This window comes from Thermobia domestica, chromosome 8, assembly GCF_964235325.1.
Source record: "Thermobia domestica chromosome 8, izTheDome1.hap1.1, whole genome shotgun sequence".
Taxonomy (NCBI): Eukaryota; Metazoa; Arthropoda; class Insecta; order Zygentoma; family Lepismatidae; genus Thermobia; species Thermobia domestica.
Genome location: NC_137461.1, coordinates 35768953 through 35792187, shown reverse-complemented (window position 1 = coordinate 35792187; position 23235 = coordinate 35768953).

The following is a 23235-nucleotide window of genomic DNA, read 5'->3' as shown; positions in this document are numbered from 1 at the left end:
CATATCGTCTGGGAGTACAGCATTCGGTTTTAGTCTGTAAACAATGGCCCCTGGTCAAATATATCTTAATTGGTGCATGATCGCTTCTTATAGTGTCAATAATTTGTATAGCACAGTCACTGACTATATTGAGGGAGAGTGTCACTACATCGGTGTTGTGTGACTGGGCAATAATGACTAGCTAAATTATGTCAATGTATATTCAAATTGTGAGTTACATAGTCAGACAGGTGTTTTTTTTCTCTCGGTCACTGCGACTATGGATGTTCATACCTGACAAGATTATGACATTGCCGAAGTGCATTATGACATTCTTCATTACGTAGCACGTAATGAAGAAAATCAAATGCGTACGGGTGTCGCGGTCGTATATAGGCAGTAGCGATATTGATAACAAGAGTTGGGTAATATATTGACAAAAGAAGTTGTTCCGGGTGATTGGTGAATATGTGTGGGATGATATTGACGATTCAGTATTTTATGGGAAAACGAACAGCGATCCCAACCCTGTAGTCTTGTGTAAGGCCCCGAGTAGTCATCGCGTTATATTTGATAATCTGGTAAGCTAATTGTGTTAGTAGGGTTGAGTGTGGTTTTATTTATAGCAAATGAATCAAAGTATTCCTCTTGCAGTAGCTGTTCCAGTAGAAATTCATGTTTATAGAAATGATCGAACATAAATAAATAGACAATCATTAGAGCCGTAATAAGAAAAACGATTACAATTCTTTTATACGCCTGTTTCAAGTGGTGCAATTTGAAATTGAGCATATTGTCCGGAGTAGGTAGCGTGAAGATTGAAATTAAAGAGTGATTTGACTGTCACTAATAGTGCGAATGATATGATCACGTTGAAAAGACACTACATTTTGAAGTGCTATAGTCACACAACGAAAAAGATCTTCAATACCGACAGGATGTAGGATTGATTGCACTGGGGGCGTTGCTTTCTGAGAACTTCGGAGAAGTGCTCTAAACTCTGTTCTCTGCCTTCGAGCCGTAGACGCAGGGATGTGCGTCTTCGCACGTGACACATTTACCAGGTTGTTGTTGGTTTTTACACAACCTAGAGTCATGCAGTTCACCGCAATAGCCACATTTAGACTGACTAAGAAGAGCATTTGTAAAATGAGAATTATAAACATGACATCTCTCACGTTTGACAGGCAGTGGTCCAGGAGATTTTGACGGTTCTGCCTTACGGATCATCTTGTAAATTAGTGCACTGTAAGCTAATAAACGATAGATACCATTGTCAAAACTGATACCATTTTAAGGAAGTTCTTCATGAAATTCTTCATCTGTAAATTCTGGTAGGACGAAACGAATGACTACAGGAAGCATTGGTATCTTGTTCGGAGGTGAAGGTTATTTAACCCTACACTTCGATCTGTAAGTAAGTTTGGCATTTTTTCCAATGACTTCGTAAGATGCTTTGTTTCTCAAGTAGGTGTCAAAATTGGGATCTTTTGACATGATGATACAGCCATTTCGAATATGAACTTTTTGGTCAACATTTGCAGGGGTTACGTTTTTAATAATATGTAGAAATATCCTCTTCGGATGTGTGTATTTAGAATCAAACTAAGTAAGGATAACGTTATAAACCAGGTCTGGATTTATGCCAAGAGTTGCGGTTGATGATTCTGTAGATGGTGGTCCCGTGTCTATGGCGTTGTCGACATGAATTTGCTGAAAGTTAGCAGATTGGGCTCCATTGCGAAATCGCTTTGCAGACTAAGCAGAATCAGTTGATGGATACATGTCCCTAGATGTACTCGCTACCGGTTGACTTCCCTATGACAAGTGTCGAGTGCGACTGGAAGGTTCAACGGGTGCAGCTTTTGCAAGAGAAATCCTTGCGTTTGTTGGAACTGAAACTAATAATCCTATATCCCTACCGAGAACCATCGTAAGATGGTAGTCTAGGGCCGAAGCCCAATTGAAGATAAATGAGAGAAAAAAATATCATAAAATGAAGTTCAAAAAGCAAGTTGTTCTCCGAAATTGAAAACTTCCTGCTAGTGTTCAATATGTGTTTTGCTCAAAAATTCGACGGCAACACTTGACTGTAACTTCCACAAGAGGGATTAGGCTGATTGATTCCGTATGAACACAAATGATTATTTGGCTAGCAGAAGGCTAGTACGCTGTGAGAGGATTACGCCCTCTTTTAGGTAAGGAAAGTCGGGAGTATTATAAAATGGATAATGCTTTTTTCCTAAGCTGTGGCATATAGCAGAAATATCTTTATTGAACATATCAGCAAAGATCATAAGACTTAAGAGCATTTTCGACCTTAACATTATGGATGGAAGACAAAATACATAATAAATACCATATACTAAAATATTTAGAAGGAGCCATATATTACTTTGAATGAGTAAGCAAAGGTGTTCAAATGAAAAGAAAATAACAATAATGTTCAAACAATTCTAGCTGCCAATGTGTAGATATATATCAGATAAAAGGCCTGGATGTGGAAATAAGTTGTGTAACAATTAAGTTGAAGTATAAGATGATGTGCAAATCACATTGTAACACTTATTGTGTTTGAGAGCACAAATAAAATCAACTTCTTTCCTAGTGGCTACTCTAGGCTATGATGTGGACAGAGGGGAGCCCATGTTAATTACAAAGGAGAATTATTGTGCACTATAAGATGAGAAGATGAGACGATGATGAAGGTGGTGAGTATGATAATCATCAAATAGGTTAAAATCTGGACGATTCAGGGGAAGTGTGAAGCAGTAGAGTGTAAATAATAGTTATAGGTGTGTGTGCATAAAACGAGAAGGTGTGGAGTGAACTGCTAAATAGTTCATCGTGTCTAAGAAGAAAGGATGATTATCTTGGTAACCTCTAGTGATGTAATTAATTCTGACTTTTTCTATGTGGTACTGCAATGTAGGAAATTTGATGAGACTGTAAAGGTATTATGTAGGACTAGGTAATCGAACTGTACGAGCAATTCCGAAGGCATGTCTTTCAAGTAAGAGAAATTAGGAGCAGAGACCTAAGCTGTATGGCCATGTAAGGGTTGGACGCAAGAAAGCTTTGTAAGTATTGTGCAGATTGGCTGGATTTAACCACCAGGTTGTGCCAGTATAACGCTTCAGAAGATTTAGGCAAATTAAGCTTTACTGATAATCGTAGCAAGGTGTGGTTTCGACGCAAGATCCTGATCAAATGTTACACCAAGATATGTGGCTGTCTTATTGGCTGTCGTATTGGAACTTCCTCAGCCTGAAGCGTTAAGCGGTTGGGATTGCGGTGGACTTTGGTTGGTGTATCCGTAACAAAGAGGAGATATAAGAAAGGCGATAATGACGACCCTTGAGAGACACCAGAATGAATAAAGATTGGATGAGATAGCGGATTGTTTACAGAAAAATATGCAAGACGGTCAGTTAGAAAGTTGAAAAAAAGATCTCAAATAAGTAATTAGGAAATGCAGCCAATAAGTTTGTGAATGAGAGGTAAATGCGAAGTCTTTTCATATACTTTTTTCTAAATCGACCAGTAAAACACAAGAGCGTTTGAAGCTATTATAATGTGTGGTGATCAGATTGGTAAGTCTACGAAGCTAGTGGTTGATGCAGAAAGCAGGTCTGAATCCAGCTTGATATATAGGAAGAATGGAACGATGGGCAACTTATGTAGGGAGTCGTTTCACCAGTAACCGTTCGAGGATTTGGTTGAAAGTGGAGGTAGGCTGAATTGGACTATATGAAGAAAAGTCATGTAACGGTTTGTTCGGTTTAGAAAACAGGCATTTTCGAAGATTTCCATTGTGTTGGGAAATATCTAATACGGAGAAGTAAGATATAAATAGTTGCTAAAATAGTCATCAATGATAAAGGGCTTTCTTTGATATGGCAGTAAATGACCTTATCAAAACTGGTGCGGTATTACGTTTCCCGTTGACAACAGCTCTGAATCCATCGACTATAAATGGTGAAGTTAAGGCTGTGCCAGGTATAAAGGAGTAGCGTGTGTTATGATGTAAAACGTAAGAATTCACATTTACTTTTTTTCTGGATATAAAGAATCATCCGAAGGTAGAGGTGTGAAGGTAAGTTGGAGTTTATTTACAAAAGCATTTACTTAGTCTATGTCGTCCTATGCTGATGAGTTATCGATTAAAATTTAATTATGGAGTCCTTGTCCATTTCCAAATAGATCATTGACAACTTTGAAGGATTTTATCATTACATTATGAGCAGTGATAATGATTTAAAATAGTGTAAGTAAAGGGCTAATAGTCACTTTGAAGGATGATTTGTATCTGAGAGTTTATTACATTTTTAACCCAACATCGAAGTTTGTAATAGTGAATATAATTAAGGACTCTGTGTTGTAACTGTTTATGATGACGGAAGGAGTCTGGATTAATAGTATGAGTACATTCAGGATGTAGCTGTCTAGAACGTGTTATCGTGGTGACGTAGTTTTTGCAATGTGGTATGATACGGTCGGGACTTACTGATAGGTATGAAAGGTGTACTGGCTTGTTGGATTGCGACAGTTAAAGTATTTATTGCAGTGTAAAGCTCTTCTTCTGTAGTTAGTTCTGTTACGTGATGTGTGATGGTAGAAATTTGTGGTATGTAGTTATTCAAGTTTGCATTATCAAAACGAAGACTGCAATAGATTATTGTTGTGCTTGAATTGGATTTACCCTTAATGGCACTACCCTTTTATTATCGTAGTTAGCACTTCCCGGGCCTGCGAGTCCCGTTTACGCTGTAGTGTGTACATGTGGATATAATTTAGTGGAGATCGTTCTGAATGTGTAACAGATTAATATTTATTTTGTATATGGTTACTTTTACTATATATATATATATATATATATATATATATATATATATATATATATATATACTCATATATTTAACTCGTAAATTATATAAGGAGCACAATATAAGCTCTAATAATGTGTAATTATTTCGAAAATGAAAGGATGCAAATTATCCCGTTAAATATGACCTTTAAATTTATATATATAGTGTGCATAATTAACGTGAGAAATTTTAAGTTTATACTTCAAAATGTATATGATTTTGTTATTTGTGCTCAGCGTCACTTTGAAATATTTTAGCACATACTGCATATTGCATACGCAGTTCACACAAAAATAACATATGCTCACTGCACACATTATTTTGACATTTGCAGCACACCACTTTGGTTTTCCTGTCTCTAGAACAAGGTACAAATGACATCGTTTCCTCTTCTTTTATTCAGGTCTTGCTATTTTATCGCTTTCAATTTTGATACCACATTTTACTAAATTCTCTGTTATTTTTTTTCCCAAAGTAGACGCCTCAGCTCTTCTCAAAATTACGGGTGTAATCAAATCATAAGTTATCTCCTTGATGAAAATCCGTCGCTTATTATCCTTTTGGATATTCCAGATGGGATTGAAACCAAGATAAGAGTTTAATGGTTTTAAGTCTAACATATTCATGAAACAGGCCATGTTTGACTCTGTCTTTTGCACGAATATTCTACCAATTTTTGATGCATCACATTGATGCCTCCTTTATTTTTATTGGAGTAGTTTTTTATTTCCGGCATCCTTTTATGTGATTATTATCGATCATCGAATCGTGATGCATGCTGCTAATGAGAATCACACGATTTTTTTTGGGGGGGGACATGACTGACCATTGTTACATTATTGCAAAAAAACAAATTCGAAAGAATAAACACTTCTCTTATGACTAGGTCTCATGATGTGACGGATGCTCCTGTTATTATTTGTAACTGTTCCAACTATTATGTTTATTGTGAGAATGTATTCTGCTAAAGGAACGCTTGTGAAATAATTGTCTGTTATATTACATCCTTGACACTGATTGAGGTAAGACACCAAATGTTTGACAACTTCTGCTGCAAGACCTTTTTGAACTGGTTCATCAATTTTTCTGCCACAATAGAAATATTCGTCACAAGCATAGCAAGATTTAGCATGGCACATCCAGAACACTTTCATTCCATATTTTGTGGGTTTCTTAGGCATGTATTGAGTAAAGGGACATCTTCCTCTAAATGGAATCAACGGTTTGTCAATTGTTAGTGATTCGCTATGGATATTAGCTTCTTTTTAAAGTTTCTTAAGAGACAGTTCCACACAAAGGACACGTGTGCTCCTTTCTCAGTCTTTTTACGAAACTCTCGTGTTCTCTTATCAACCAAGCGCAAACAGCCTAAAATACATTTAAATCTGTTGACAGATATTATAGTGTTATAATGCGAGTTCGAGTCGGAACTTTGAATCAGTTCTCTGACATGTACATTCCAATTTTTATTCACGCCAGCCACAAATAGAAGTCCTGAAAACGCTAACATTTTTTCCTTGTCTACTTCTCTCCATTTCTTTCGAACCTCAGTTGTTGCTCGTCTTACTTGCGAATTGCTGCACAACACAATTTCTTCCAAAATGTCATGTGTAATGAACAAATCAAACGCAGCTCGAGGTGATTCAGAGAATGTTCCCTGCCGTGGTCAAGGATCTGGTCGTATAATATTGTGAGATATAGTCTGAGATCGTTTTCCCGGAGAACGTGAACAACAAGATCCGTCTTTTGAACGATATTCTATACTTACAATATTCGATGTTCTGCTCCATCCATCCGAATCAGTGCCATTTTCATTAGTGCTTTCACTTGTATCATTTTCACTGCCACTTTCACTTGTATCTGAATACTTGCTATTTTCTATATGAGTATCATTACGAACATTCGAATCCTCACCGTCACTGTATTCACCACTGCTAAAACATAGAGTAGTATTGTTTTCGTTCTCTTCTTCTAACATCCGTCTAGTATTTTCACCTGCCGATAGACTAGTCATACTTATAAGCAGTGTTGCCAGACCGATCTGTTGGGATAGCAGAAGATTCGAAGGTAAAAACAGGAGAAAGCTGTAGACACATAAAGTGGTGGCATTTGAATGCAAATCCAAGGGGAGTAAACATTTTTCATTATTAAGGGGACAGTTGTCAAAACAAGCAGTCAAGAATTTATTATTACTTTCATTTTAAAATAAATCAATACATGCGAAACATAATTTGAATTTTAATTACTTCAAAACAAGTTTCAAAAAAAATTTTTTTTCGGATGATAAGCTATTTTTTTGGAAGTTGATAGACCTTCATTCCCCTTTATATTATAATGTTTCATACACACATGTGTGAAGTAAGACATAGTGAAAGAGCAAAGTGGGGTACGAAAATGTCTAACCAAGCACCTAGCGACAGTATAGCTATATGATACAGTCACACGTAATCTTAATATAAGACTATTTTTCTTTGACGATCGTGGAGAGGTGATCTAAGCAAGCTACTCTTCCAAAAAGGGGGTAAAAGTGGTTCTGAAAAGGTAGGGTGATGCATGAGGTCACACTGTCCCCCGTGCCTATTATTACCAATTATATATATATATATATTGAAAGTGGGGGCACGCCATTGATATCTATTTTGGACTGTTTCAGAAGTTTTTAAAGAAAAAGAAAACCGAAGCTGAGATACGATAACGTAACGTAAAATACACAGCGAGCAAGAATGCAAGAATGGACTCAATATTTCACGCACCAAATCTATAGCTCAACTAAACTAGTGCAGTCGTTGCCAGACTAAAACTTTCTGAATAATCTTTTTTAAGAGCAGGAAAAGCTTGCCTTCGAAGAAGAATAAAGAAAGAGAAATATGTCGCATAAATGAATGCAAAGTGTTTGTTTACATATTTTCAAAGAAATTGACCTCACAGTCAAAGGATTAGAAAGCCCTGGGCGAAGCTACAAAAAAATGAATTTTTGGGGTGGACTGATTCAAACACATGGGGAAAGGCCTTTGAGTCACCTGCATTTGTGTACTATATGTTTCATCTTAAGGTGAAGAAGCTACCGTGTCCAATATAACTCGTTTTCTAACTAATTTTCAGAAACACTATATTGTTTTTTATTTCCACGCCCCTTCTCTAAAGGCATCGGTAAACAGATGACATCTCGCAATTTCGAACTTTCTTCGAACAATAAGACTGCCTTGTATGATTTATAGACTAAATGATTCAATGAAAAAGGATACATTTCTGTCGTTATTTTTCTTCCCACGACCAAGTTTCTTCTCATCTTCAGGTTTTCCGGCTTTTTAATAAATTCGCTGAAATTATGATAGATTTGGTCAGGAGGCTAAAAGCAAAATGCTAGATGCTAAAGACGTGCAAATTATGCTAGACCGCTGGGCAACACTGATCAGCAGTAATAATAATAGTTTAACATAAACTTGCTAAAAAATTAGTATCAATTAATGATTAAATAAACATTTTAAATTGGTAAATTCAATTTAACTAATTTAATTAATTAAATTTATTTATTTTTTGAAATTATTAATCACAGTAGCTTAAATATCTTGGAATTATTTTATATGTTAAAAGTTTCATTATTCACTACTGGTCGTACTTTTCCACACATTGCGTAAGTCAGTATTTAAAATAATATTTACTACAGAATCTAAAAACATGTTTGCCACTTTAATTTCTGGCTTTTGCTTTGCCTAATTTATTACATAATTTCTTTTGTCTTTCATAACGCTTGATTTCAGGAATTACTTTCCATTGCACCGTCTATTGTATATAATTTACAGTCAAGAATATTATAAAATTCTATTCTATAGACTAGTGCAAAATACGGCAAATGGAGGATTGGAATTTCCCATCACCTTCTTATTACAAAAAATCTTGAAGTAAGACACAAGCTCTATAAAGTAATCTCAAAATCAAGTGTCTTCCAATTAACACAAAAAATTAAAGAAAAAAGATGGGCATTTTTTTCTTGTGTAGGAACAAATCAGACCAAACAAAAGAATTTAGTTTACCATTGGGTTCGAAACCCTGATGTATATTAATAAGGAACTTGGTAATATAATATATGTCACGATACTTGAGGTTTCTATGTGTTGACATTTTCCTGTTTGAATCTTACTAGACATCACCTCTTTCACAGAAAATCCCTTTAAATATCACCCTTACGTGCAACGTATTCGCAAATTCTTCATGGATGGAAAAACAAGCAGTTTCGGTCGGAAGACGGTACAATGGGAGAAGAAATAGAGCGCTTTGTTCCACTTCTCGCATATACATGCACACAAAAGGAAGGCTCATATTGTACAGTCCGCGGCATAAAATTTGTTACAAACATTCTAAGTCCAAATGAATAACAAACTCTTGCCCAGTTTTCTTATGCATTCCCGCAATACATGTATCAATCGATTAGTTGCTTCTAGTATTTATTCCAACTCCTCCCCGTCCTCCACCACTCCTTGCCTAAAGCAGTGTGTGTGAAGTAGTACACTCTTTCCATTCAGCTGAAAAAGAAACAGGAATCAAGTTTACAACGTAATAGCTTTAAAACAGTCTTTTCCATTCGTTTGTTCTGAAATATTTTTAAGAGCGTAAATTAAAGGAAAGTCACACAATCTTCCCAGAGCTTCATAAATATCTTTAGTTTCATTCTTTTCTTTCTTTAAAGAGTGCAAGCTAGTAAGATGCTCCCTAAGAAATCTATGGAAATTGCCAAGAGCTCTAAAATATCTACGGACAGAAACAAGTTTTATTCAATGATTCATTGAATTTCTTTTCAGTAAGTGCAAGCAAATGTTTCAGGGGCGTCATTTGGACAGGACAGAAGGGTGTAATTCCCCATCTCTTGACCTTCATAAATACGTATTTTTTGATCAAATGTATAGTAATACACTAATAAAAAGTGAAAATCTTATGTCGCCGGAGAATCTCTTCCTTCCCTTCCCCCCTGAATAAAGTCTAAAAATTTTTATTTAACAACAAACCTATAGAGTTACGAAAGCACATTGCTAAAGAGCTTACATTTGGTTTCAAGAGTCGAAGGTTTGATCTCAAGCCATATGACTTCCTGGGTGACATTGAGACAGAGAGAGAGAGAGAGAGAGATTCAAGTATGGAGACAGAGAAAGAGAATTTGTTTACACATTTAGAACTGGGGAAAAATGATCTTACAGCATTCGTATTATGACGAAAATTCTGATTTTGTGAAAGATAAGAAGGGAAGTTTTCGAACTGCGAGGATCACATTAGGCAGTTGTCGAATTAATGTGGAGAACTCTTTCTAGAGCATCAGATGATTACGAAAGAAGTGAAAGATCTTCAGAACTGAGGAATTAAGATTTTAAAAAAATCTGGTTTCGGCGACGGGTTTCGAACCACGAACCTAGTGGTCATCGAACCATGACTTTATCCATTCTGCTACGGAGGATTCCATTACTCGTTCACATACATTTCCCTTAGCTTTGTTGAAAGCTACCTTAAGGGGATATTCCAAATTTGACTTTGTAGATGCGGGTTGAGTTAGGACGTAAACCTCTTGTAACTTAGTTAAAATGTGCAAAATGAACTTCCTCTTCTTCAGGACATTTTTAAAGCTTTACAATTTGTGACTATTGTTTTAATTAAGTAACATTTGTTAGAACCATCTGATGAAGTAGTGCCAAGCCCTGTACGTCATTGTCTGTTAGGTGAATGGTTAATGTAAGTTACTTTTACGTGGATGGTCCGAGCTTCCAATCAAGATCATTTTTATTGTTTATTTGATTTGAGCTACGCTCATACTGTATATTCCACAAGTTCAAGTTTGAAGTAATGTAGTCACAGCTAGTTTAATTCGAAATAATTTTCCAATATTATATTTGTTACTAAATCTACATGGCACTCCTCACTTGTTTGTAGCCCTGCATAAATGCAACATTAATTTTAGAAGTATATTTTACTTTAAGGTATTATTATTTTTTTTAAATTCTCCTTCAAATTTATTTTATAATTATTTCCTATTTCTTAATTATAACATATTTTCTATTTATATTGTATTCTATATTACACGTTTATTATTTACATTTTATGTCTTACCTTTGAAGAGGAGCTTTTGACAATTCAGAGCAGCAGGGACATACACAGGATGCAGGCCTTGGCAATCCAGAGCTTTTGCCCCCACGAAATCACTACTTTTTTGTTTGTATATATATATATATATATATATATATATATATATATATATATATATATATATATATATATATATATATATAATTTTATAGATGGTGATAGCAGGGGCGGATTCAGGGGAGTGTGCTTCGGGTGATCGCATCCCCCAGAATACTGAACTTTTTATACTTTTTATTTTAAAAATAAAATATATCCTAAGTATTTTTCATCTTTGTATTATAAACGTAAATTAAAACCTAAAGTAGATAGGCCTTACTTTCTTAAGAAAGTTAATTCTACAGAAAAGCTCTTCTCATTTTCTATTTTTTCTCTTCTTTCTTTTCTTTCTTTCTTTCTTTTTTCTTTTCTTTTTTGCAATCCGCTCTTACCTTGATTTGACTTCGAAGGACCGCCCCTCCCAAACAATCATCCTGGAACCGCCCCTGGATGATAGACATTTTAGTAAAATATGCCCTCAATCGCTGAAATAAATTCCTGTCAAGCTTTCGATCGCTGAAATAAATTTCTGTCTACGGCCCTGCAAAACAGTGACGATTTTAGGGAGTGATCAGTTATCAATGCCTCCCTGGAGCAACGACACTTCCCCAGAAGTCACATCTCCGATAATTCAAAAAGTGATTTGTGCATTATCACTTTACGCTCTCAGTGTCTTGAAACGCACCAAAAAGGAACTGTTCTGAAGTATTTACTGGTTCTCCCTATGACCCCATTTCAATATGGCCGACCTTGGACATATATATATCTGAAATATCACATTTTATATCAGTGATCCCGAAAACTATCCATTCGACACAAGTATAGGATATTTTCGATTCTTTATTCTTGTCACCCTCCCATTGTCAACTCGAAGCTAATCAAGGCTTATTTTGGACTTACGCAGCATCCACAGTGTCACTTTTCATCTTTGCGTATGAATTCGACACTAATTTCGTTCGTATTTGACTACTTTTACATGTCCCCTTCACCTCTTGGTAGGTATTTTTTCAGTATCTCGCCCCCACAACTATGGAGAAACTTCAACCAACTAAGTATAATTATAAATTATCATCTGAAACATAACAGTACGGGTGATCTTTTTCCCAGAGGAATTCGTTAACTACTGTTTCAACATCAATATATTGGCTTTTTTTGCTGTCCATGCTGAAGATTGCCAAAGGGCTAAACTTCATCTGCACTATTGTGCAATGAATATAGGTTTTAGTGGTTTAATTTACTGAATACTCGCTTAGATGTCTCTCGTCACAGAAAAAGTGATATATAGTTATAAAAGAAAAATGAAATGAAATATCTAATTTTTACGTCCCACGATTATGCCGACTATGCTAATGGAGAGAGTAATGGTGAAAAATAAATGAAATTGTTTAATGAAAAAGTGGGAGGAAACGGGAGAAACCCGAGGGCACTCTTGCACACGGTGTTTGTCCGTAATAAAGTTCATTCGGCGTGAGCTGGGATCGAACCAAGAACCACATGCACCATAGGTAAAGTTATAAAAGAATAGTCGTCTAAACAAATACAGAACACTACTATCAATGAGAGTTATATAAGATTAGATTTTTATTTATTTCATTCTAAGTTGAAATTTCAATGAATCTTGTTCTTCATTACTGTTCGAAAACTTAAAGTTGTTGCTGCAAGGACGTGATAAATCTTTTCAGTAGACTTCGCAGTCCCTTCTACATCTTCTTTTTCATGTAAGGCTAAAGTAGTCTCATTTTAGACATGGAGGAAAAATAGTGGAATTACGAATTTTCAATTGACTCCGTTTTACTCTGAGCTCCCTCAACTCACTACCGTTAGTTACGTAACTGTTCAGGATGCATGATGCAGCTTCTGCTTTTATGAATACTTTCTAAGGCAGTACGCGTTTTTTAAAACTGCTGTGTGAATTAAGTTGTATTTGCTAGAAGTGTCGGTTAAAGGAAACAAAAGATCCTACACTCAAGCACAAATAATCTCTTTCGAAGCGTCCTAATCATGTTACGCTTTTGAAGAGAAAAAGAGCAAAGCAGTAGTTGCACATTCGCTTAATGGTGTTTCTTGGATACAAATGTATAACTTTCAAAAGTCATGTTCACGTCATGGTTTGATAGATGAAGGGTTAGTAAAGGGAATTCTTACGCTGGTGGTCGTGGGTTCGAATCTCTGCTCTTCTTGTTACTTTCTTCTCTTAGCTACACTTAGTTCGTGCATTCCAAACCACGAAGTTTGGTTTGGATTATTTATGAAAGCAGGTAGAGAATTAATTGTAGTCGAAATTAGTTTCAAATATGAGATTATAATTACATATTTTGTCTTTAACTTATTACGTATCAATTTTTATACCAAATTTTCCAGTCTTTATTTAATTCATCTTCCGGTGTAATACAATGAACATTTGCAGAGCGACGTCATTCGGACGAAAGTACTATATTCCATTGTTACTCTAATATACCTAGGTATTTGTTCATATATTTATAAATTGTTTACTAAGTAAAAACTTATGTCGGCCCACATTATTTGTCATATAATAGACCGTACGAAGGCGGACATAGCAGAAGGCGTATTGCAAATATCCCTGGACTAGAATCGAACCACTGTTAGAGGCGGTTTTGGTTTACATAGCGAACATAATATCACTCGGCCACCAAGTCTCGCACGTTAGCCTCTTTATTAATGCAGAACATGCTTAGACACTTACATTCACTGGTGTCGCGTAATATATTTCATAACATTTTGTTAATGAGTGGGTCGAATTAGGTAGCCCTCGAGAGGGCTGATGGTGTTGTGGGCGAGCATTTATTAGTAGTGTGTATAGTTCCCTTGGGACTCGATTACAGCTGCCATACGCCGTGGCATTGAATCCACCAGGCGAGAGATATAGCGTTGGGTGCAACAGATTGACCACGCATCTTCAACACGCTCCCAAAATCATTAGATGTTGGTGGAGGATTGTTCGACCAGGTTTCCCGCAATGTTCTTCCAACAGAGGCCCACATATTTTCAATAGGGTTCAGATCTGCTCCATGAGGAACCGAGTCAACTATTTCGACATCAGGTTGCCTCTGCAACTATGTCTGAACCACATTTCAATTATGTATCGAGCTATTGTCCTGTTGCAAATAAATATGCCGTCACCTACATGAGGTTTTATCTCCGGAAGCGTTTCATCCAGATGTTCCACATACTTGTGGACGTTTAGGCGACCAGGAATCCTGTAGATTCCTCCGAAATTTGCAGCCTTGCATATCCATGCCCAACAGTGGACAGTTACATGTCCCATTCGACCAGAACGGGAAACGTATTCAGAGGCATACCTTTTTCCAGGGGGGCGGTAAAAACGCTTCGGTCCGAAGTTTGCACTGGAAAATATGTTTTCGTCTGTGAAAACGACCTCGTCCCACAAACGTGCAAACGACTGACGGTCAACCATGTGGTCTTCTGTTAGTCGCTCCTTAACAGCTGCCCTGTATGATCTCAAACCAAAGGATTTGAGACTAGGACGGACAGTCGTAACATCGCCTGGGAAATTGGTTTCCTCTCGTGACTGTCGGGCAGACATGAAAGGGTGCTCACAGCATTTGGCAATTGCACTCTGGTCTTCTTCGGCAGAGGAAACTCTTTGTCGCCCACTTCCTATTTTATGTCTTACATCTCCTGTTTCCTCATATCTCCTCCACCTCTGTGCTGTAGCACTGTTAACGCCATATCTCGCGCCTACCTCGCTATAGTTCATGCCCGCATGCTCAATTAAAGCAATCACGCTGCCTTTAACAGAAGCTTCGTAGTGAGCCATTTTCACACCAGAAGCAAAATGATAGCTTTGCTTACGTGTTTGAACGGAATGTGCTTCATGTGACGTCACGTAACAAGGCGGAGTTTCCTCTCATTGCTGTAGACGATATCGTACGCCCTCTGCTGGGTGTTTCGTGACGGAAAAAGTGCTTTTAAGCAGTTCATTGCGACCGCTTTGAAATCAAATGTAAAGTATGAGAATTAAATTTGTCATATCTGTAGATTGGTGTAGTTACAAAACATAATTGGAAACCAAAGGTTTAAGAACAACTCACATTATTAATATAAAACAAGTCAAAGATTATTAACTTGTATTATCATACAAGAAATGCGAGCATTTTGAAACAAAGAAAAATAATAGAAATAATAGAAATTTGCAACTGAAGACAAAAAAAAACTAACTTACACACACTAAAGGGTATGAGTAGGGGGATTAATGGGGACGTCAGCAATGAGGCTATATGTCTCCGTCTCGATTAACGCGAGGGATGGATTTTACCATTTCACTTTGCCGGAAAACGTAGAGGATGGAGAGGAGGGGGAAGATACATAACAGCTATAAATATAAAAATAAAAGTGACAATGGTCGGTGGTGAATAACTCTTGAACTACCCGATCGTTCTCAATCACATTTTGAACATATATGAAATTCGAACCTGGGAAGCTTTTTGTTATTTCATTTTGGTATTAGAACTTGCGGAAGAGGAGGGGAGGGTAAATATATGAATAAAATTTAATAACACTTGAACAATCCGACTGATCGCAATCAATCAAACATTCAATATAGATAAGGTTCGGACCTGGGATGTTTTCATTTTTTGCCTTGACGGAACAATGTAGGGGAGGGGAAGGGGGGATTATGTAAAAAAAATAAAAATAAAAATGCTGTCTTGGTGACTTCATCACGCTTGAACCACCGAACTGATCTTAATCAAATTATCAACATAGATGAGGTTCGGACCTGGGGTGGGTTTTATCATATCCCTTTGATGGTAGAACGTAGGGTACGAGGAGGGGAGGGGAGATATCTATAAAAATGAATAAAACTTAACAACTCTTGAATCACCTGACTGATCTCGATCTAATTTTCAACATAGACGACGTTCGGGCCTAGAAACTTTTGTTTTAATATTTTCACTTTGTCGGTAGAACATAGGAGAGGATAAGAGAAGGGGAGATTATTATATAAAAATAAATAGAACAACTCTTGAACCATCCAACAGATTTCGATCAAATTTTCAACGTACATGACATTCGGGCCTGGGATAACTTTTGCCATACCGTGCCCCCAACATGGAGAGGGGAGAAGGATACATAAAATCATCGAAAATGACCAATATCAAAGAGTGCTTTAGTAATAGTAAAACCATAACATATTACTATTTTTCTTGAATTTAGCCCAGCGAAATCGGGGTGCGACTTAGATTCGAGGACGTCTTAAGTTCGAGTAGTTATCGAGAAATAATTAAAGATATTAACGTGTTATTGAATTACTTTGCTAATAATAATAATAATAATAATAATAATAATAATAATAATAATAATAATAATAATAACTATTATTATCACTATTATTTTTTTTATTATTATTAGTAGTAGTAGTAGTAATAGTATTGAAGATTTGATCATTCAAATATTGAAAGATCAAAATATTCAAATATATTAAGACAATTAAACGTGTGTCATCGCCGACTAATGATCACCAAAAATTCTAAATTTAAACAAAATATTCACACATGGTTCCGACATGAGAACCTTCAGATTATTAGCTAGCGCCTTGAACACAGATCCACGCTCTATATGCGCTAAATGGTATGTTTTAGTATGTTTAAATTAGATTTCCTTGCCTCCAGTTACAAAATTCTAAGTTAGTATTATTCGTTCTTTCAAAATTTCTTTCCATTTTTTTTACTCATATAAGTAAATAATCTTTGGCATAGTTTATATTAATAACGTTATTGTTCTTAAATTTTTCGTTCGCTATTTGGTTTCTTCTCCACACCAATCTACAGATATGATACGTTTAATTCTCATACTTGTCATTTGGTTTCAAAGCAGTGACCATTATCTGGTAAAGCAATTTTGTTCGCCACGATTCATGAGTTTTGTAACAAAACACGTCAAGAAATGAGTTAAATGAAGGCTGCAAGAGATTATATCAAAGTTGAGAATTGTGAGCTAGTGACAAGCATGTAACAACGTTTCGTATTTGAAAATAATGTTAGCTATTTTTAATTCACTAACTGGTATTAGATTTAATTCAAGCTTAAAGAATTGGAATGAACAAACTCAGTGTAGCTTAAAGAAACAAAACGTAAGAAGAACGCACGAGATTCGAACCCTGGCCCAACACTACAAAAATTCCTGTTCACTAACCCCTCATCTAACAAGCCATCAACTATAAGTTTTAAATTTGCAAGCAAATGATACCATTATACGTTTGTGCAATCAATGTTTTGCTGTTTTCCTCTTCAAGAACGTAACATGTTTACGACGATTCGTTCCGTTTTCCATTAGAGCTTCTAGAGAGATGATTTGTGTTTGAGTATAGGATCTTTTGTTTCTTCTAACCGACAGTTCTAGCAAATACAACTCAATTAAAACAGCTGTAAAAAAAACTAGTACTGTCTTAGACAGTATTCCTAAAAGGGAGAAACTCCATCGTGCACCCTGAACAGTGACGGGAGTGCGTTGAGCGAGGCCAACAGAAAAATGGGGTCCATTGAAGATTCGTAACTCTACTTTGAAGGGTTTTAATTAATTTCACACTTTTTCCTCAATGTCTAAAATGTAACTACTTAGCCTTAGATGAAAAGGAAGTTGTGAAGGAGCTATAGACTGTGAAGTCTACCGAAAAGATTTATCACGTCCTTGCAGCAACTATTCACAGCAAAAGGGAATAAGTACATCAGACCTACGTTTTCAGAAACGCTAAAAAAACCTTCCCGAGGCGTATTTGTATTTGTTTTCACACGTGTATAACTGATTAATTGCAGCAAAAGAACTGACAAGCTCTAAGACAAGAAGAAGAATCTTGTATTGTAGCACTGCAATTGGTGGGAAAAGCTTAAAAGTGGCAAAAATATTTTTATGTACTTATTCCTTAAAAATAAGTACATAAATCAAAATAATAATAATAAGAAAACTTATTAACTGGTAGGTTACGCTGGACTCTTAATTCTGTATATGGAATAACGGAACGTGGGGTTATACAGAGGATTTTGGATTTCTGTTGGCGATCAATTAATCTTTACCCTAGTAGGGAAAACTGGTTGGTCCGGATTTCAAACAGTAATGAAGATCAAGATTGATTGAAATTTCAACTTAGAATGAAATAAATAAAAATCTAATCTTATATAACTCTCATTGATAGTAGTGTTCCGCATTTGTTTAGACGCCTATTCTTTTATAACTCTACCTATGGTGCATGGGGTCCTTGGTTCCATCCCAGCTCACGCCGAATGAACTTTATTATGGACAAACACCGTGTGCATGAGTGTCCTCGGGTTTCTCCCGTTTCCTCCCACTTTTTAGATTAAACAATTTCATTTATTTCTCACCATTACTCTCTCCATTAGCATAGTCGGCATAATCGTGGGACATAAAAATTAGATATTTCATTTCATTTTTCTTTCATAACTGTATATCACTTTTTCTCTGACGAGAGACATCTAAGCGAGTATTCAGTAAATTAAACCACTAAAACCTATATTCATTGCACAATAGTGCAGATGAAGTTTAGCCCTTTGGCAATCTTCAGCATACACAGGAAAAAAGCCAAAACATTGATATTAAAACAGTAGTTAACGAATTCCTCTGGGAAAAAGATCACCCGTACTGTTGTGTTTCAGATGATAATTTATAATTATACTTAGTTGGTTGAAATTTCTCCATAGTTGTGGGGGCGAGATACTGAAAAAATCCCTACCAAGAGGTAAAGGGGACATGTAAAAGTAGTCAAATACGAACGAAATTAGTGTCGAATTCATGCACAAAGATGAAAAGTGACACTGCGGATGCTGCGTAAGTCCAAAATAAGCCTTGATTAGCTTCGAGTTGACAATGGGAGGGTGACAGGAATAAAGAATCGAAAATATCCTATATTTGTGTCGAATGGATAGTTTTCGGGATCACTGATATAAAATGTGATATTTCAGATGTATATATATCCAAGGTTGGCCATATTGAAATGGTGTCATATGGAGAACCAGTAAATACTTCAGAACAGTACCTTTTTGTGCGTTTCAAGACACTGAGATTGAAAATTGATAATGCAGAAATCACTTTTTGAATTATCGGAGATATGACTTCTGGGGAAATGTCGTTTCTCCAGGGAGGCATTACTAACTGATCACTCCCTAAATTCGTCACTGTTTTGCAGGGCCGTAGACCGCAATTTATTTCAGCGATCGAAAGCTTGACAGGAATTTATTTCAGCGATTGAGGGCATATTTTACTAAAATGTCTATCATCCAGGGGCGGATCCAGGATGATTGTTTGGGAGAGGAGGTCCTTCGAAGTCAAATCAAGGTAAGAGCGGATTGCAGAAAAGGAAAAGAAAAAAGAAAGAAAGAAAGAAAAGAAAGAAAAGAAAAAATAGAAAATGAGGAGAGCTCTTCTGTAGAATTAACCTTCTTAAGAAAGTAAGGCATATCTACTTTAGGTTTTAATTTACGTTTATAATACAAAGATGAAAAATACTTAGGATATATTTTATTTTTAAAATAAAAAGTATAAATAGTTCAGTATTCTGGGGGATGCGATCACCCCAAGCACACTCCCCTGAATCCGCCCCTGCTATCACCATCTATAAAACTAGATATATATACAAACAAAAAAGTAGTGATTTCGTGGGGGCAAAAGCTCTGGATTGCCAAGGCCTGCATCTTGTGTATGTCCCTGCTGCTCTGAATTGTCAAAAGCTCCTCTTCAAAGCTAAGACATAAAATGTAAATAATAAACGTGTATCATAGAATACAATATAAATAGAAAATATGTTATAATTAAGAAATAGAAAATAATTATAAAATAAATTTGAAGGAGAATTTAAAATAAATAATAATACCTTAAAGTAAAATATACTTCTAAAATTAATGTTGCATTTATGCAGGGCTACAAACAAGTGAGGAGTGCCATGTAGATTTAGTAACAAATATAATATTGGAAAATTATTTCGAATTAAACTAGCTGTGACTACATTACTTCAAACTTGAACTTGTGGAATATACAGTATGAGCGTAGCTCAAATCAAATAATCAATAAGAATGGTCTTGATTGGAAGCTCGGACCATCCACGTAAAAGTAACTTACATTAACCATTCACCTAACAGACTATGACACACAGGGCTTGGCACTACTTTATCAGATGGTTCTATCAAATGTCACTTAATTAAAACAAGGGTAACAAATTTTAAAGCTTTAAAAATGTCCTGAAGAAGAGGAAGTTCATTTTGCACATTGTAACTAAGTTACAAGAGGTTTACGTCCTAACTGAACCCGCATCTACAAAGTCAACTTTTAGAATATCCCTTAAGGTAGCTTTGAACGCAGCTAAGGGAAACGTATGTGAACGAGTAATATAATCCTCCGTAGCAGAATGGATAAAGTCATGGTTCGATGACCACTAGGTTCGTGGTTCGAAACCCGTCGCCGAAACCAGATTTTTTAAAATCTTAATTCCTCAGTTCTGAAGATCTTTCACTCCTTTCGTAATCATCTGATGCTCTAAAAAGAGTTCTCCACATTAGTTCGACAACTGCCTAATGTGATCCTCGCAATTCGAAAACTTCGCTTCTTATCGTTCACAAAATCAGAATGTTCGTGTTAATACGAATGATGTCCGATCATTTTCCCCAATTCTAAATCTGTGTATACAAATCATCCATCTCTGTCTCCATACTTGAATCCCCCCTCTCTCTCAATGTCACCCAGGAAGTCATATGGCTTGAGATCAAACCTTCGACTCTTGAAACCAAATGTAAGCTCTTTAGCAATGTGCTATCGTAACTCTATAGTTTTGTTGTTAATACCAATGTCTTTTAGACTTTATTCGGGGGGGGAGGGGAAGAAGAGATTCTCCGGCGACATAAGATTTTAACTTTTTATTAGTGTATTGCTATACATTTGATCAAAAAATACGTATTTATGAAGGTCAAGAGAGGGGGAATTACACCCTTCTGTCCTGTCCAAATGACGCCCCTGAAACATTTGCTTGCACTTACTGAAAAGAAATTCAATGAATCATTGAATAAAACTTGTTTCTGTCCGTAGATATTTTAGAACTCTTGGCAATTTCCATAGATTTCTTAGGGAGCATCTTACTAGCTTGCACTCTTTAAAGAAAGAAAAGAATGAAACTAAAGATATTTATGAAGCTCTGGGAAGATTGTGTGACTTTCCTTTAATTTACGCTCTTAAAAATATTTCAGAAAAAACGAATGGAAAAGACTGTTTTAAAGCTATAACGTTGTAAACTTGATTCCTGTTTCTTTTCAGCTGAATGGAAAGAGTGTACGTCTTCACACACACTCACAAGGAGTGGTGGAGGACGGGGAGGAGTTGGAATAAATACTAGAAGCAACTAATCGATTGATACATGTATTGCGGGAATGCATAAGAAAACTGGGCAAGAGTTTGTTATTCATTTGGACTTAGAATGTTTGTAACAAATTTTATGCCGTGGACTGTACCAAGAACGACATAAATTTTGAATCTTGTTTGTGGGCCATATAAGGTATTACGAACGAAAGCATTAAAAAAATCACTTTCTTAGTGTATTTTACAATTTCAAAATTTAATAACGTCTCATTTGTATTGACGTACTTTTGCAAACACTAATGGAATTATTGAATCTTCTTGAACTACATTTTAATTTAATTTAACACTGAATGACACTATGAAGACGAATACGTAAGGTCATGTGTTAAACTTGTGTTCAAGTATATAATTTCAAAATAAAAATAAGAAAAGGAATAGTCAATTCGACTGTTTGAATGCCAAGTGGCCTTATTTCTAAAAATGGTAAACAATGAAAGAGTTAACAGTGACTCAGTGGTTTAGCGCTCATGTCTGATAGGAGAAGTCCCTGTTTTGATCCCCGCCTACAAAAGTTTTTTGGAAGACAAAATCGTGTACGTAAGATTTCTCGGGATACTCCTGCCTTTTCCCACATTCTTATTCCATATAATATACTTTTATTAATTTATCTGTCTTCTTTAGTCTAAATGACAGTACCATGTGACGCAAATCTAGACACTTCTTTTCATTTTAGAGAATCAAGTGAGGAAATTCAATTGAAGAAATAGATTGATTATTGTCGCTAATATCAATTGTTTTTCACTTCTTCAATAGTTTAAATTATTTGTGCTGCGTTAAGTGTGTAAAGTGTAAGTGAAATAAGTACTTGATACAGGGTATTTGTCTGTAATATTTATAAATATTACTGGCATTTAAATGCCTTCAAAGTAAAACGTAACTAGAGGCCTCAATACCTGGGAATTATTTGGAAAGTAAGTGGAAATAGAGTTGTCGACAATGTTATTCTCATTGTCGATTTGTATTCCATCTTGTACAAAGTGGCTACAAACTCTTGTAACCCTGACAAAATGTAACATAAACAACTAAACCTACGTAGATAACTGCACGCAAGAATTGAATGCTGTCCAAAAGATCAGTCTGTTCACCGTTATTTCCATAACAAAGGATTATACGTCGTCAGGTTCTGTGAACATTTTCCGTAGCACTGCAGTCGTACCTTGACTGAAAGCTTGTTTCACAGCTTCTGTCAGTTCCTCAGTAGTATCATGACGGTTTTGTGCAATGATGCACTTTATGAACCCCATAGCCATTATCACATGTGGTGAGATCTGGGCTTTGTTGTGGCCAAGCAAGTAGGCGAGCAGATCCGTAATACCATGGCCAAACCAACGCGCAGGAAGATATTCGTTTACGGTGACATCATTGTGGAAAGGTGCCCTCATTCTGAAACTTACATTAGCATTTCTCAACGGATAACGGGAATTTATGGCTGCCATTGTAGAACTCTAGAGACGATACTGCTAATATAAAGCTCTAAAATATAAACTTCACTTACCCACACGATATGAAATATTGCATACTAAAAGGAACAACTGGGATTATAGAACTACTGTCATAGTGTACTGAACATAGACGAGAGTAATTATAATTGTTTGCCAGATATTATGGTATTTACAAATAATTACAGAGCGAAATTTCATACTTGAGCTTAAGAAGCATTAATTTTTGTAATTAATAAAGTGTTTAATAAATGAACACTAGAAACATAAAATTCAGGTCAAAGTTACATATATAGGAACCATATATGCACTCAATATGTTTACTTTGCTATTATCTTGATAACAATTTTTGGAAGTATTCTATAAATATCCTAAAATAATGAAATGAT